A 13,809-nucleotide genomic window follows, 5' to 3' on the forward strand; every position below is an offset into this window, starting at 1 on the left:
CACATTCTGGATAATACAATGGCCCTGATGGATTAAACGACAACGCTGCCTTAGCATCATTTCATTGACACCATAGCCACCCACAACAAGATTAGGAAACAAACAAAATTAGATGTATATTGATTTTGTGCCATGTGTAGCACTGTAAAGGCAGCATCAACTTCACATAGATTAGGGCCACTATTCCGCATCATCTGTGTCAAATTTCAACCATACACCACCAGTAACTTGAATCTGTTATTGGGAGTATGGGATGCAGTTGGTAACCATAAGGGATCAGTGTTGATAGGTACACATACAAGCCTGATCAAAATGACTGTCACCTACACTGTGAACATCACATCTGCCTACAATTTTGTTGTTCCCACCCCGTGTGCCTCGGGGGTGCCCATGCAATTCATCATCTCAGCTGTCTAGGTCATTCACCAAGGCATTCCCACACATACATGGAATCAGGGAATGGACCATATGTTAGGAGGGCTGACAACTAGGAAGTTGGTATCCATAGGTCTTTCACATCTACACTCATGTGTCCAGGTGTAGACACCCATCAATACCTGATTAGCCAATACCATTTCTTACATATGCATGCCAGCACATGTTTGGACTTGCCCTGCATGCATGCCTATTACATTCCATATAAGTGTCACGTAAGTGGCGTACAATATATGTGGCACCATGCTGGGGGACAATTGTCCACCCAGTACTACATGCACATTACAATACAGTGTGTACAAAATGGCGCATCACTGTGTTGTGAGAATGACGGTGTGTCCCAGTGCCAATATTTTCACAATGGTGCACATCTAAATCATATATGGGTCTACATGTGGATGTCAACACCTAGTTTACACGATGCTGCCCATTGAGCGCCACAAGCCTCACAAGATATGACTCTCTGCAGGTGCATGTGGAACCCTTGAATGTGACACAGTGTCACAATTCAGCCTACTTTGATATCTGATCATTTGACAGCTCATCAATTCTAGCATAGGGTGCAACACACATGACTCACACACACAAAAGCCTTAATCACTACACAGGACAGACATGACCACACTTACAGGATACATCTGGGTCCTCAAATCTTGCCACTTCACCTATGGTGTAGGGGGCAGGTCCACCTGAAAGATATGGATGGAAAACCATGGTTAGTATCATATCACTGTCACTACTAGAAGACAACATATTACAGTGTGTACTTTTTTAGAGGAGAGAGCTAATTATCGAGGTTGAGGACAGTGCAACATACACACCACTGCAAACTCACGATGAGACTGACACTCAGGTGAGTGAGAACCACACATCTGCACTCTTACACTGGGCCTGAGACTCACATAGTGCTACACCCTGCAACAACCATATGTGGGCAATTAGTAGAAGATGGACCTCCATGAAATGAGGGGGACTTGGGTGACAGATACATGACACTACCCTGGTGCTCTGCAAGTCGACTGACTCAGGTTTTCTGGCTTGTCCTGTAAGGCACACAGAGGCACTTTGCGAAGGACAAGCGGCTCAATTTTTAGTCTGAAATTTTCATGTATTGAGTAATTCATGACAGATGTGTCAAAGTTGTCTGATGGTATCAAATGCCCCATTGCCAGTGCCCCCTCAGGCGGGTATACCCCCTTTGCTAACATAATGGCAAAAATGATGTATGTGAAATTATGACAATGTAGCGCCATACACGGATTGCCCTACTTTACTATCAGAATCCAGTTACATATGGTATGCTGGCGATGTCTTGGCCTACCATACATGACACAATGCTGGGGCACAGATGTTGCCATGGCCCCAGAAATGTGTGACTTAGTGATGGCTGTGCATGATTCACCAAACATCTGACTTGCATTGGTAAAATGGTAGGATATGTAAACGCCATGTCTATACTGGCACAGTGACACTTCATGCTGGGTGCATGCACTGCATGCAGCACACCAACACATCTGCTACGGTCATTCAAGTGCGGTGAACAGTAAACAGTTTGCCAATGGGAGACTCACCAACAGGGCCACCCATCACCACACCAAGATGGTCTAGCAGATCCTGCTCCCTGGCCACCAGATCTGCCTAGCGATGCTTCAGCTGGTGTCATTGCGGCTACTGCAGTACACCCTCTTCAGGTGGTGGAGCACCTTGCACCACTGCAGCCGCCTCGCCTCCCTCCAGTAGCCCTGTATTACACGGCCCCCTCATCTCCATCATTAATGGGAGGTAGTGGGCTACCAGCCAAACAAAGCCTCGTAGGGCCTCCTCCACCAGCCTAGTCAGCCCTTCCCTACCAGACATATCACTGGGGTACAGGTTCACAAAAAAATATGATTGTAAAAAGTATTTAAGAAAAGGAAACATGATGCCCAAAAATAGCAATCCCAACTAACCCAACTTAATAGACACCCCATAGTACAAGTATAAGGAAAAATACAAAAAACACACAAATTCACTAACACTGGGACACAGTACAGTCAAATACTACAGAAAACACAATAGGAGGTACACCACAAGATACAATACAAATCAATAACACACCACCAACTCTTAGACACAACCACACAGTCAAAAGAGGCACAGACTGTAAAGAGAAAGTGGTAGTACACTAACTGTACCATGCCTGTAAACAGGATTTCCTACTACATCTCTTCCTGTCCCATGCGTCATGTTTTCTGCAATGCGTGTATTTATTTGATTCATCTGATATTTATGTGAGTATTTCTGATGTGTGACCTACGTGCTTGTTTTTTTATTGACGCATTACCTTTATGTGACGATTTAACAGTAAATCAGCATTGAGATGAGTGCGAAGTTGGAAATCATGCTAATGGCCCATGGGTCATATACTTTGTGTTTGCGGGATGTTTTTGACACATTTGCGTCATTTTTTTCACTCTATTCCTGATTGCGTGATTTTGACCATTGTCAATGGATGCACCCTGTATCAATATACAAATAGAATGGGCTGGGCTGCAGTGTGGCATTCTGCGTATGGCCACATGTGGTAGTCCGTACAACAATGTGATTTGGGTGTGATTGGTCTGTTACACCAATGTGTTTGTTATAGAATCAACAGCATGCAAATGTTTTCACGTCATGCATATGTATGTATGTGTAACCACAGTGTATCCACATACGTATGGCAGTCAGTACTATGCAAGAGTAATGAAATGTGATTGTGAATTGTGTTCACTTATGTGATGTGTTTAATTGTCTTACAGATAATCACATTTCAGACGACATACACAGCTCTGGCATTGTTGATGATGGCTGATGAATGCTATTTAGCAAATGTTACCTGACAACTGTCTCCATATGTTGATCTTTATTATATGGTGACATGTGTGGATTTATTTAATCATATTACCTCCAAGGGATCTATTAAATCATTGGAATTACAAGGAGACAGGTATTTTTAACTCACCCAAGACCCCACCACTCCTATCCCTCCTGTGATTCACATTGATGAGACTACATCAGTGCTCCCATGTATCCCGTAAGTCGTAGCATGCCCGCTCCATAGCGGAACGGGAAGAAGCCCAGTGATGAAGCATGCCACCTAGGGGTAACCCTGGTGGCTGGGGGGGGGTTTAACAGGAAAATCCTATTTCCTATCCATCCTGTGGTAGTTTAGCTGGGCCTCTTTTGGAATATTGTGTGTGGACTACACATATGTCTGTTATTTATACATATTTGGTGCATAATGTGATTGACTCACTCTGCCTACATTCCAACCATATCATGTTTTGAACACAATAGTCAGATCAAAGTCATTACATTTAGCATTGTAATAATATTTTTTGTGTGATGGACCTGCAAACCTAGCTGCATATGTTCTCATCCATTCTGATGTGCATTCCACAGACATGTCCGTACAAAGTGTCAAGTCATTTGTACCCTGTGACAGGATTGGGCCCCAAGGCAGTGGCAGGATTGATTTCCATGAATGTACATCTCAGGTTCAATTTCTCCCATTGCTTGTCATACCTGGGCTAATCATGATGGCCATTGTCACCAATGATGCCCCCCCCCTTGTCACACATGCTCCATGCAGCCATTGCAACTCTCACATTGAGTTGTGTCATTAGTCTGTTCAAATATTACAGTCTCACCATGATTTGACATCCACTGCCTCATGTGTGGGCCCCTTGTTTACCTCCTATTTAGACATGTTGTAGTTGTGTGTGATGAGCTATTGTTGTACGAGTTGTCAACATGGATGTAAATAATATGTTGTGGTCCATAGATTGTGTCCTTCAGTTGTCACATTCAAGTGAAGAGGCTATTTGTAAAATGAGCAATGGTAGCAGTTCAATCTTACACATCACATGTGATGTTGCTACTGTACTCATCAGATTCGTGTTTATGACATGCTCGCTGAGGTTAGACTCACAATCCTTTGGTATATGTTGTGTAGATTGAAGAGACCAAAGCTGGATTTTGTGAATAAGTGAGGTTTTTCTTGAAAAAATGTACAAGGTGAGTTACGTGTTTTCAACTATGTGCATTCTGCGGTGGATCCTAGCAGCTGTGTTGTGCTGTTCCCCTCATTTTCTTCTCCACCATCCTCCTCCTTCTCCTCAGGCAGGTCATCAACCTGCTCATATAAGGGGATGTTCATCTGCACACATATGTTGTGCAGGATGGCAAATGTCATGATTATCTTGCAGACGATGAGTGCTGTCTCCTGTAATGTCCAGGCACCTGAATCTGGACTTTAGGATGCCAAATGTCCTTTCCACAAGTCTGTGTCCTCCGATGTCCCTCATTATATGCACGCTCTGCTGTTGTGCTTGGGTTGGAAATGGGGTAATTGTCCATGGCTGTATGCCATAACCCTGATCCTCTGCATAAGATTAAAGGAGTAAGTTGTTGTTAGGGCTTGCAACAGGTATGTCACGTTGCATGGTAGTTGATATTTTGAGCTGGTTGTGACTCATATGTATTTGTGGTATGGTGTGAGTTCCTATCCTTGTGCAATGTCTCCTCAGTACTAGGTTGTTGGACATGACAATCTTGTGTTTGGCTCAAGGACCTGGGACATATGATTTGGATTCCAAACTTATGGTCATTATGTATGTACCATGCGTTGTGTAGTGCACCTGTGTCTCAGCATGCTATCACTAGTGTGGACATGACACATCCTCATAACACAATTGGGTCAGAGCAGGGGCTTCCATTCTTTAGAATGGGCCCCTATGTACTCTGCAGGAATAGCGCTAACAGTTTGGTGCTACTCCTGCAGAGTACATCAATAGAGTGATTAAAAATTAGACTATTGCCCCTACCCACTGTGCACAGTATTTTAAATACAGTGCACACATGGTGGCGGTAAGGGGGTGCTAGGGGGTGCAGGGAAAGTGGATCTGCACTCGGTGCAGCGCCACTTTCCATAAATCTGCCCCATGCTGTTTTGCTGGCCAATTGGCTTCTTTCTATGTGTGCAGCAGTATGCAGCATGCATGGGTGGCACAATCATCTGAGTTCAAAGTACAGTCTACTTCCTTGTTGCAACCTGCATACAGCACCCCTGGGGTGATGTTTGTTGTTGGCACTTCCTCAGGTTTTAGGTGACAGCTACATTTGAGTCATCATGCTATTTATCTTGTGGTGACAGACCTGCAGCGACACTCATTGCACACCCCTTCCACACTACATACAGCATTGGAGGGTGGCCGATTTACAATGTGGCTTCAAGTCATTATGGAATGGTCATCTGCCAAGTTGTACATACAGTGCAAGCCATGACAAAGGAACTGTAGGCTATTACATAGGTCCCTTGGTGATCCAGAGTGGCAGCTAATGTCCGTGGCAGCCATCAGGTGTCTAAGGGTGTGTATTCCATTGTCACAAGATGATCAACATAACTACCAGTGTCTCTCCTATCTTCCAAAACATTAATGTGCATTTATACAGTCAACACATGCCCAGTGCAGGCTATGGGATGGAGCTCAGCCACTTAGCAAATGTGTCCCTTGCAACAGTGCATGTGAGGTCAGTGAGGTCATGTTTTCTCCTACTGGGCCCCACTATGACATCCATGATCTGCACTGTCTGACAGTGACTCAGCCCCATGTTGAGCCATTTATTGTATCTAGTACAGACATGATGGTGTTGTAAGTCAGTGAGTGTTGCATGTGAGGTGGCACTACAGTAGGTGTGGTACCACTTATCACATCTGGCACATGGTATGTGATGTGCATTGATCTTGTATTCCTATGTGTGTGAGCCAATGCATAGGGCAGATGTCCCTGCACACTACAAGTAGTCAGGTATGTGTTGATGAGATGTAGGTGTTATAGGCGCAAGTTGTCTGATATTTGTTATTTGTTCTGGCAGTGATTTGCACAGCATGACTTGAGGGATTTATGCCTACATGGAACTTACATGACATAGGTGTTGTGTATGCCATTGACATGTCTATGCTATTCTTTGTTTGGTGTACTGTGTGTGAAGTGTACTTAGTAGGCAACCTGTGGGCAATTGTAGTGGTCTGTGTAGTTCTACTCTTGTCAAAGGGTACATGTCCGCACCTGACCTTCACATCGTGTGCCTGTCAAGTTGTGGGTGTGTTACGTACATGTGGGTGTATGTATTTGTGGTGTGCACTGATTGTGCTGTACAGCCTGGTGCATATGTGTTGTTACCTGCACATGTGTGTTACCCTGGCCATGTGTTACTGTAGTAGTGTATGGCTTGTGTGTCCGACAGGCTTCGTGTTTTGTGTGTATATTGCTAGAATTTCAGAATTACCCACAAGTAGGCCATTTCCAAATTAGCCATCGTGGAATTGTTCATTGATCCTGGAGTGCCGGAGTATATAGGCGTCATTGACACTCCCAGGATACTTGGCCAAAATGTTTATGAATAGTCCCTGGTGATCCACCATGCCCTGCACATTAATGGAATGCATGTGCTTGAGATCCCGGTATAAGTGCTTTGTTGCTGCAAGTGGTACGAGACAGACATGGGTGCAGTCAATTGTACCGAGCACATGTGGGGAGCCATGGATTTGATAGAACCCCTGTTTGTTCTCCTGCTGCTTTTGCTGGGTGTTGGGGAAGCTGATGCGGCGGGGTGTCAGGGAGATGATAGCGTCTAACACATTTGGCAGGAATGCAGAGAACAACGGCTGTGAGACACCAGCAACCAGTGCACCCGTTGTTTGGAAGGAACCACTTGCCAGCATGTGCAGGACAGCTAGCTGCTTTGTCATAGGTGGTATGTTGTGTGGGGTCTGCAGGCTGGCTGTAATTTGTAGCTCAATGTGGTGCAGCAGGCTTGCCAGTTCAGTCTGTAGGTCCAAATAATGTCCAAGTCCCTGAGGCCAAGGATGGTTGTCCTGGTTCTGAAGACCCTCTACTGCCTTCTGCATTGCCTTTGTGGGCTGCGTTGTCGTGCTGGTGATTGCTGGAGTTGTTGCTGTCCTCTGCGCTGTCTTGCAAGCTGGATCATTATCACCTGCATCTTTTCCTGTGGGTATGTATTGTTGCTTCTGTGTGTTCTCCTTAAGTAGTAGTGTGTTTGCCTCATTTTAACACCTGCCCTGACCCAGGCATTAAATTTTGATCCAAATCAGTGTTAGTCATTTTTTGGTTCCGCCTCCCCCCCCATGCATCGTTTTTTCCCGGGTGGTTAAATACGGCATGTTGGAATTTTCCCTTATGCAGGCATCCCCAATCTTTTTGCCTCCTGCCTTCTATTTTTTCTGACCTGTTGTTGTTGGCTTGTGCACTTTACCACTGCTAACAAGTGCTAAAGGGCAAATGCTCACTGTGTAAATTGTATTGTTGATTGGTTTATCCATGATTGGCATATTTGATTTACTAGTAAGTTCCTAGTAAAGTGCACTAGAGGTGCCCAGGGCCTGTAAATCAAATGCTACTAGTGGGCCTGCAGCACTGGTTGTGCCACCCATATTAGTAGCCCTGTAATCATGTCTCAGACCTGCCACTGCAGAGTCTGTGGGTGCAGTTTTAAACTGTCATTTCGACCTGGCAAGTGTACCCCCTTGCCAGGCCTAAACCTTCCCTTTTCTTACATGTAAGAAACCCCTAAAATAGGCCCTAGCTAGCCCCATGGGCAGGGTGCAGTGTATGTTTAAGGTAGGACATATACTAATGTGCTTTATATGTCCTGACAATCAAGTACTGCTAAATTCGGTTTTCACTGTTGCAAGGTCTATCCCTCTCATAGGTTACCATGGGGGCTGCCTTTAAAGATGATTAAAATGTAAATTCCCTTTGGGAGCGGATAGACATGTGGAGTTGGGGTCTCTGAGCTCACAATTAAAACATACATCTTTTAGTAAAGTTGATTTTAATTTTGTGGGTTTGAAAATGCCACTTTTAGACAGTGAGCATTTTTCTTGCTTAAGCCATTTCTGTGACTGTGCCTGTTTGTGGACTCCCTGTCTGGGTCAGTTTGATAGTTGGGCTGGTTGCACCTCTCACTAGACAGTGACACAAAGGGAGCTGGGGCATAGCCTGCATATCCTGATGAGCCATCTGTGCCCTCACACAATGGAGTCTCCAAACCCCTGGTGTGTGTCTGGGGCCTGGCCTGGACAAGGGAGGATTTCACAAACAAGAGAGACTTTTCTTTGAAGTAAGCCTACTTTAAAGGGCAAAATGGGTATAAGAAGGGCACCCAAAACCACAGATTTTAGAACACTTCTGGAAACCAAGAGGAACCTCTGCCTGGAGAAGAGCTGAGGAAGAAGAGCAGCCCTACCTGTGCTTTGTGGAGCTATCCTGCAGTTGCTGCTTCTGCCTGTGCAAGAGGACAAAGACTGGATTTTGTGTGCCTTCCTGCTTGTGGAGAACTCTCCAAGGGCTTGAAACTGAACTTGCCTCCAGTTGTTGAAGTCTCAAGGACAGCAAAAACGTCTCTCTGCCAGCACCTCGAGCCTCTGCTGAGACTCCTACCCTACCAAGTGGTGCCCATCCATTTCCTGGGACCCTGAAAGGAGAAACTGGCAGAACACCAGTAAGAAATCCACACACAGACCACTGCGCAGGGAAAAGATAGATGCAACTCTGAGACGCGGCTGAAAAATGGACGCTCGTGGCTGGAGAAACAATGCGCTGCATCGCTGACGGAGGCTGGTTAGATCGCAACCCGCGCTGTGTGGTTTTCGAATCATCGTGTGGCAGGATTTCCGACGCAAACATCGCTGGGCATGTAAAAACAATGCAAGCCCCGCCCGTACCCAAGAGTGTTGTTCGGATCGATGTATCGATCTCTTGAGGAGAGAAGAAATGACGCACGCCAACTGGAGTGAACAAGAAACGACGCACGGTCTCGCTCGTGAGTGATATCGACACATCGCAAGCCCTTTTGACCCACACTTGCCCGTGCTGGGTCATTTTTGACACGCCCAGGTACATTTCCACCCTAACAGCGTTAGCATTGTGTTTAAAATCACATGAAGACTGTTTTTGTTTTTTAATTGATAACTTGACTTGTGTATGGTGGATTTTTGTCGTTTTGGTCTTGCTTTGTTTAGATAAATATTTTTAATTTTTTCCAAACCTGTGATGTGTCATTTTGTAGTGTTTTCATTAAGTTACTGTGTGTTTTGGTACAAATACTTTACACCTAGCACTCTGAAGTTAAGCCTGCCTGCTCGTGCCAAGCTACCAAAAGGGAGAGTGGGGTTAGTTGAGGGTGATTCTCTTTTACCCGGACTAGAGTGAGGGTCCTTGCTTAGACAGGGGGTAACCTGACTGCCAACCAAAGACCCCATTTCTAACACAGCGCTATTGTGTTTGAGTCATTTTTTAGAAGGGAACGCCTACCTTGCATCTCATTGACACAAGGAGGTTTCACGCATCCGAAAAATGACTTTCACACCAATATTTTGATGCTAGACAGGTCTAGCATCAAAAATATAAATATGGCGTTTGCACTAATGTATCGTAAAAAAAAATGACGCTAACTCATTGCATTTTCTGGGCCAGAGTGTCTATGGTAGAGTCAAGAAGGCCAGGCAGCTTTGAGCCTGAGACAGAAACACATCTGGCGCACAATTCTCTGATGTCACAGCATGTACCTGCACAGAGGATAATTCAGTCGTCACTGTCTTGCCACCATAATATGTCAAACATGAACAGTGAGAACATACTCTCTCACTCTGCATGGCGGAGGGTTAGTTGTTAACCATGTTGCTGGGCCTATTTCCTTTATTTTTATTCCTTGGTTCATTCTGAAGCTTTGTGGAATTAGTCCTTCTTACTACACTTGTACCGTCTAGTTCAGGACCGTCTGCCGTCTGGAAGAGTTTGTTTGTGGGCTTTTTTCTTTACCTTGCTGCTTTTATTGTGTGGGGCTATGGTTTTTGACAGAAATCAAGGTGTTTTTAACATAATAGTCTTTTGCTCTGATCTTTCAATAGTGCTCGAAGTGCAGCTGGGTAATACAGTAGATTTGACCCAGATGGCTGATGATTTTCAAAAACGTTAATTCTGATGAATATCTACCAGTACTAACAATGAAGAAAGATACAACCCATGCTTAAAATCTGTTTAAATGGATTTACAGTTTTTTAGTTAATTCATATCAATGAAGTCTCCATGTTATATGGATAATGCAGTCTACGAGTATCTCAACAAGAAGTAAGAAGACTTCCCCAACTGCTATACTTCAACTGTTCGGTAGTTCCTTGAGAGAAAGAAGAACAGAAGAGAAAATGGGAAACCAGACAAAAAATACCAAGAGAAAAATCATCATGTGACACCAAATACAGAAAAAGACTAATGCTGTAAGTCTTACTCCCTGAATCCCTCCCTTAATCGATGTACCTTTAACTCTTAAACTTAATAAATTGTATTAAAAAAAATATATATATTTTCTTACCATGAGTGTACCGTCTCGGATTTGGATCACAATAGTACTTTCACAGCTATCCTTATTTCACAAATTGCTGCACAATAATTACTGGGTGAACTGGTGTAGGGCCTAGTCTGCAATTGGAAGATTGGATTTACTTGGCCAATTTACAAAACAAGTAGATCCTTGTAGGTTAAGACCAGTTTCAGTCTCAGGGGAATTCAAGGTGGTTTGTCATAATTTCCATTGGCTTCAAAGTACAGTAAAAGGTGGTCCCAAATATGAACAATCAGTTCCCTTCTCACCCCTCCTCCTTGCCATGTTCAACAAATCACTTTCTATATCTGCCCATTTCACTACTTCGTTCATACACTGTAAACAATCCAGGGTATTTGTTGATTTCTAGTCAATATTTGTTTTTAGCTATCATTGGTGCTTTAAAATAAACCTAATGCTTGCCTTCTTCCTTGTAGATCTTTGAATTAATCTGATCGAAGCACATTTTGTGGTTTCTTCAGCCCTATTCTCCCTATTATTTTAATGAGTGCATTAGCACGGCATTGGGACCGTTCCACAGTATTTAGAAAAAGATCCTGCAGCCAAAGGTCAGGTCAGAAAATACAAAACCGGATCACAGTGGCAGAGGTTTTCCAACTTGCACAGACATGTATAACAAAATCATTGATACTCATAACCCCTGTTGCCAATTGAGGTTTCCCAAGATTTGCATTCCATTTTAAAGGGACTCTCTGCCCATAAAGATCAAATCGCTCCTTTATTTGTATAATTGGATAGTGTAAGGCAAGGGGTTCTGCATCAAATCCACCCAGATATTTTGTTTTTTGACCACCTTGTATGTGACCTTTTTACTGTGGGAGAGCCCCATCACTGGTGACTCACCCATGGTAAACTTATGGTAAATGGACTGTGCATGTTTATCCCCAGTGTCTGCCTTATATGATAAGGCCACTGCGAAACACCAAGGATAAGGGGCACTTGGCTGGTTACACGTGATCATCTGTGTAACCACATGTGAGACTCCTGTCGTGCTAAGCTTGATAACTGTGCACAGGTAGTCTGGCATAGAGGGGACTCTGCAGGATGAATATTGACCTGGGGGAGGCTTCATAACATTAGTGTACACTTATAGGGAAAGTCAGTGTGGTTTACTGTCTTGTCTGCAGTGACACTCCATCATAGATCTATGATGAAGATTGCCTTAGAGTGCAGCTTTGCTTTGCCTTGGCCTACAGAGACCAGTGATGTATCAAACTGAGGTGGAATATATATGCCAAGCCTAAATGTGAGAGATCCAAGAAGATATCTGTACAGGTTATGGGTCATCCAAGATGGTCATATTTTTCTGACCCAGTATCTGAGCATAGGCCTTTTGTCACCCTGCTGTGCCAAGTTAATTACATTTTTCCATAGAAGTAGGAACAAAGGCCTCCCCACACAAATGGTGGGTGGAATTCACAGAGTTCACGGAGTTCTATTCTGCAGAATTCTGCCGAGCTGGGCTAAAACTGTGGAATTCTGCTGAGTTCCACTTGCAGTGGAGTGTCGCCTGCCTTACCACCCTGGCCTGAATTATGCGCCCGATCTTGGAAGCGCTAAGCAGGATCAGGCCTTCTTAGTAGTACTAACCAGACCCGACCACCTTTAGCACTTCTGAGATCGGGTGCACTGCATTCAGGCCATGGTGGTATGCCACCCGCAGGCAGCAAAAGCTGTCATTTCAGGCATCTTCTGGGGAGACAGGTTATTTTTGAGTGGAGCTCTGACTGCAAGTTTCTTTTTTCTAAGCATGCACACCCCCTTATGCAAATACGGTCCATGCCCAGTGCCAGCCCCTGTGTGCACACAGAAGAGAAAGCAAAACAAGGGTCTTACCTGCCTGAGTGCTGGGTTCAGTCCCGTTGTCTGCAGCTGGGCTCTCCATCTCCCTCTTCCCCCTGCTCCTGGGCTGCTGAGGACAGTGAAATGAAGGAGGCCTGGATCTGGAGCTGGCACTGGTGCAGCCCTGTAGCTTGCAGCAGCTCCACATCGCTGACCGACATTGGGCAGAGTGCACACTGCAGCCCAGTTATGGGCCACATAGTGCAAGCGCAGACTGTCTGTGCTTCCCCTGTGTGGCCTATAACTGGGCTGCAGTGCGCATGCAGTGAACTCTGCTCTGCTGCTGGGGCAAGTGGAGTTTTTGGCCGAACTGTGCACTCCGAGCATTCTAAAAAATCTGTTAACTCCACCAGCGGAGCTCACTTCCCACCCCTACAATTAACAGTGCTTCACTCAGCTCTTGAAGGGGTGAGGATGAAGGATCTGCATCAATGAATCAGCTGTCACATTTTACTAGAGATGAGCCAGCCCAAGTCCACTGAGCAAAGGAGGGAGCCTTGACCTCTGACTCCCTTTGAAGATGTGGTGGCAAAGGCTCTGGGAGCGGGGGGAGGTTGCCAGAGCAGGTGTGGCTAGTGACTTCTGGGAGATATTATTTTGAAATATTCAAGCAGACTGTGCAGGGGTTTGGGACAAAGCCAGAGAAGTGATGTGGCACCCCAGGATAGGGCAGATTTGCCAAGCTTTTAGAATCTTCTGCCCCCTACTTAAAAGGTCTTGCCAAAAACCTTGAGTGAAATATTGGCAGAATGGTGGAGGGTGTACGTAATTCAGTATGATTCTGGAAACAGCTCCCACTCTATTAATGGGAAGGATCGCTATTACCAAAATGATCATTTTGCCCAGGTATCTGTATGCCTTACTGTAGGAGGCTGGCCTGATTTGTAGTGGATACCTTGGGTACTTACACCTTATACCAGGTCCAGTTATCCCTTATTGGTGAAATGTAGTAGTGTTCTAGCAGCTTAGGCTGATAGAGGTAGCTATAGCAGAGCAGCTTAGGCTGAACTAGGAGACATGCAAAGCTCATGCAAAACCACTTATAGTTACACAGTACTTATTCACAAGTAAAGACTATACTCAGTG

The sequence above is a fragment of the Pleurodeles waltl genome, chromosome 2_1, assembly GCF_031143425.1.
Source record: "Pleurodeles waltl isolate 20211129_DDA chromosome 2_1, aPleWal1.hap1.20221129, whole genome shotgun sequence".
NCBI classification, from domain to species: Eukaryota; Metazoa; Chordata; class Amphibia; order Caudata; family Salamandridae; genus Pleurodeles; species Pleurodeles waltl.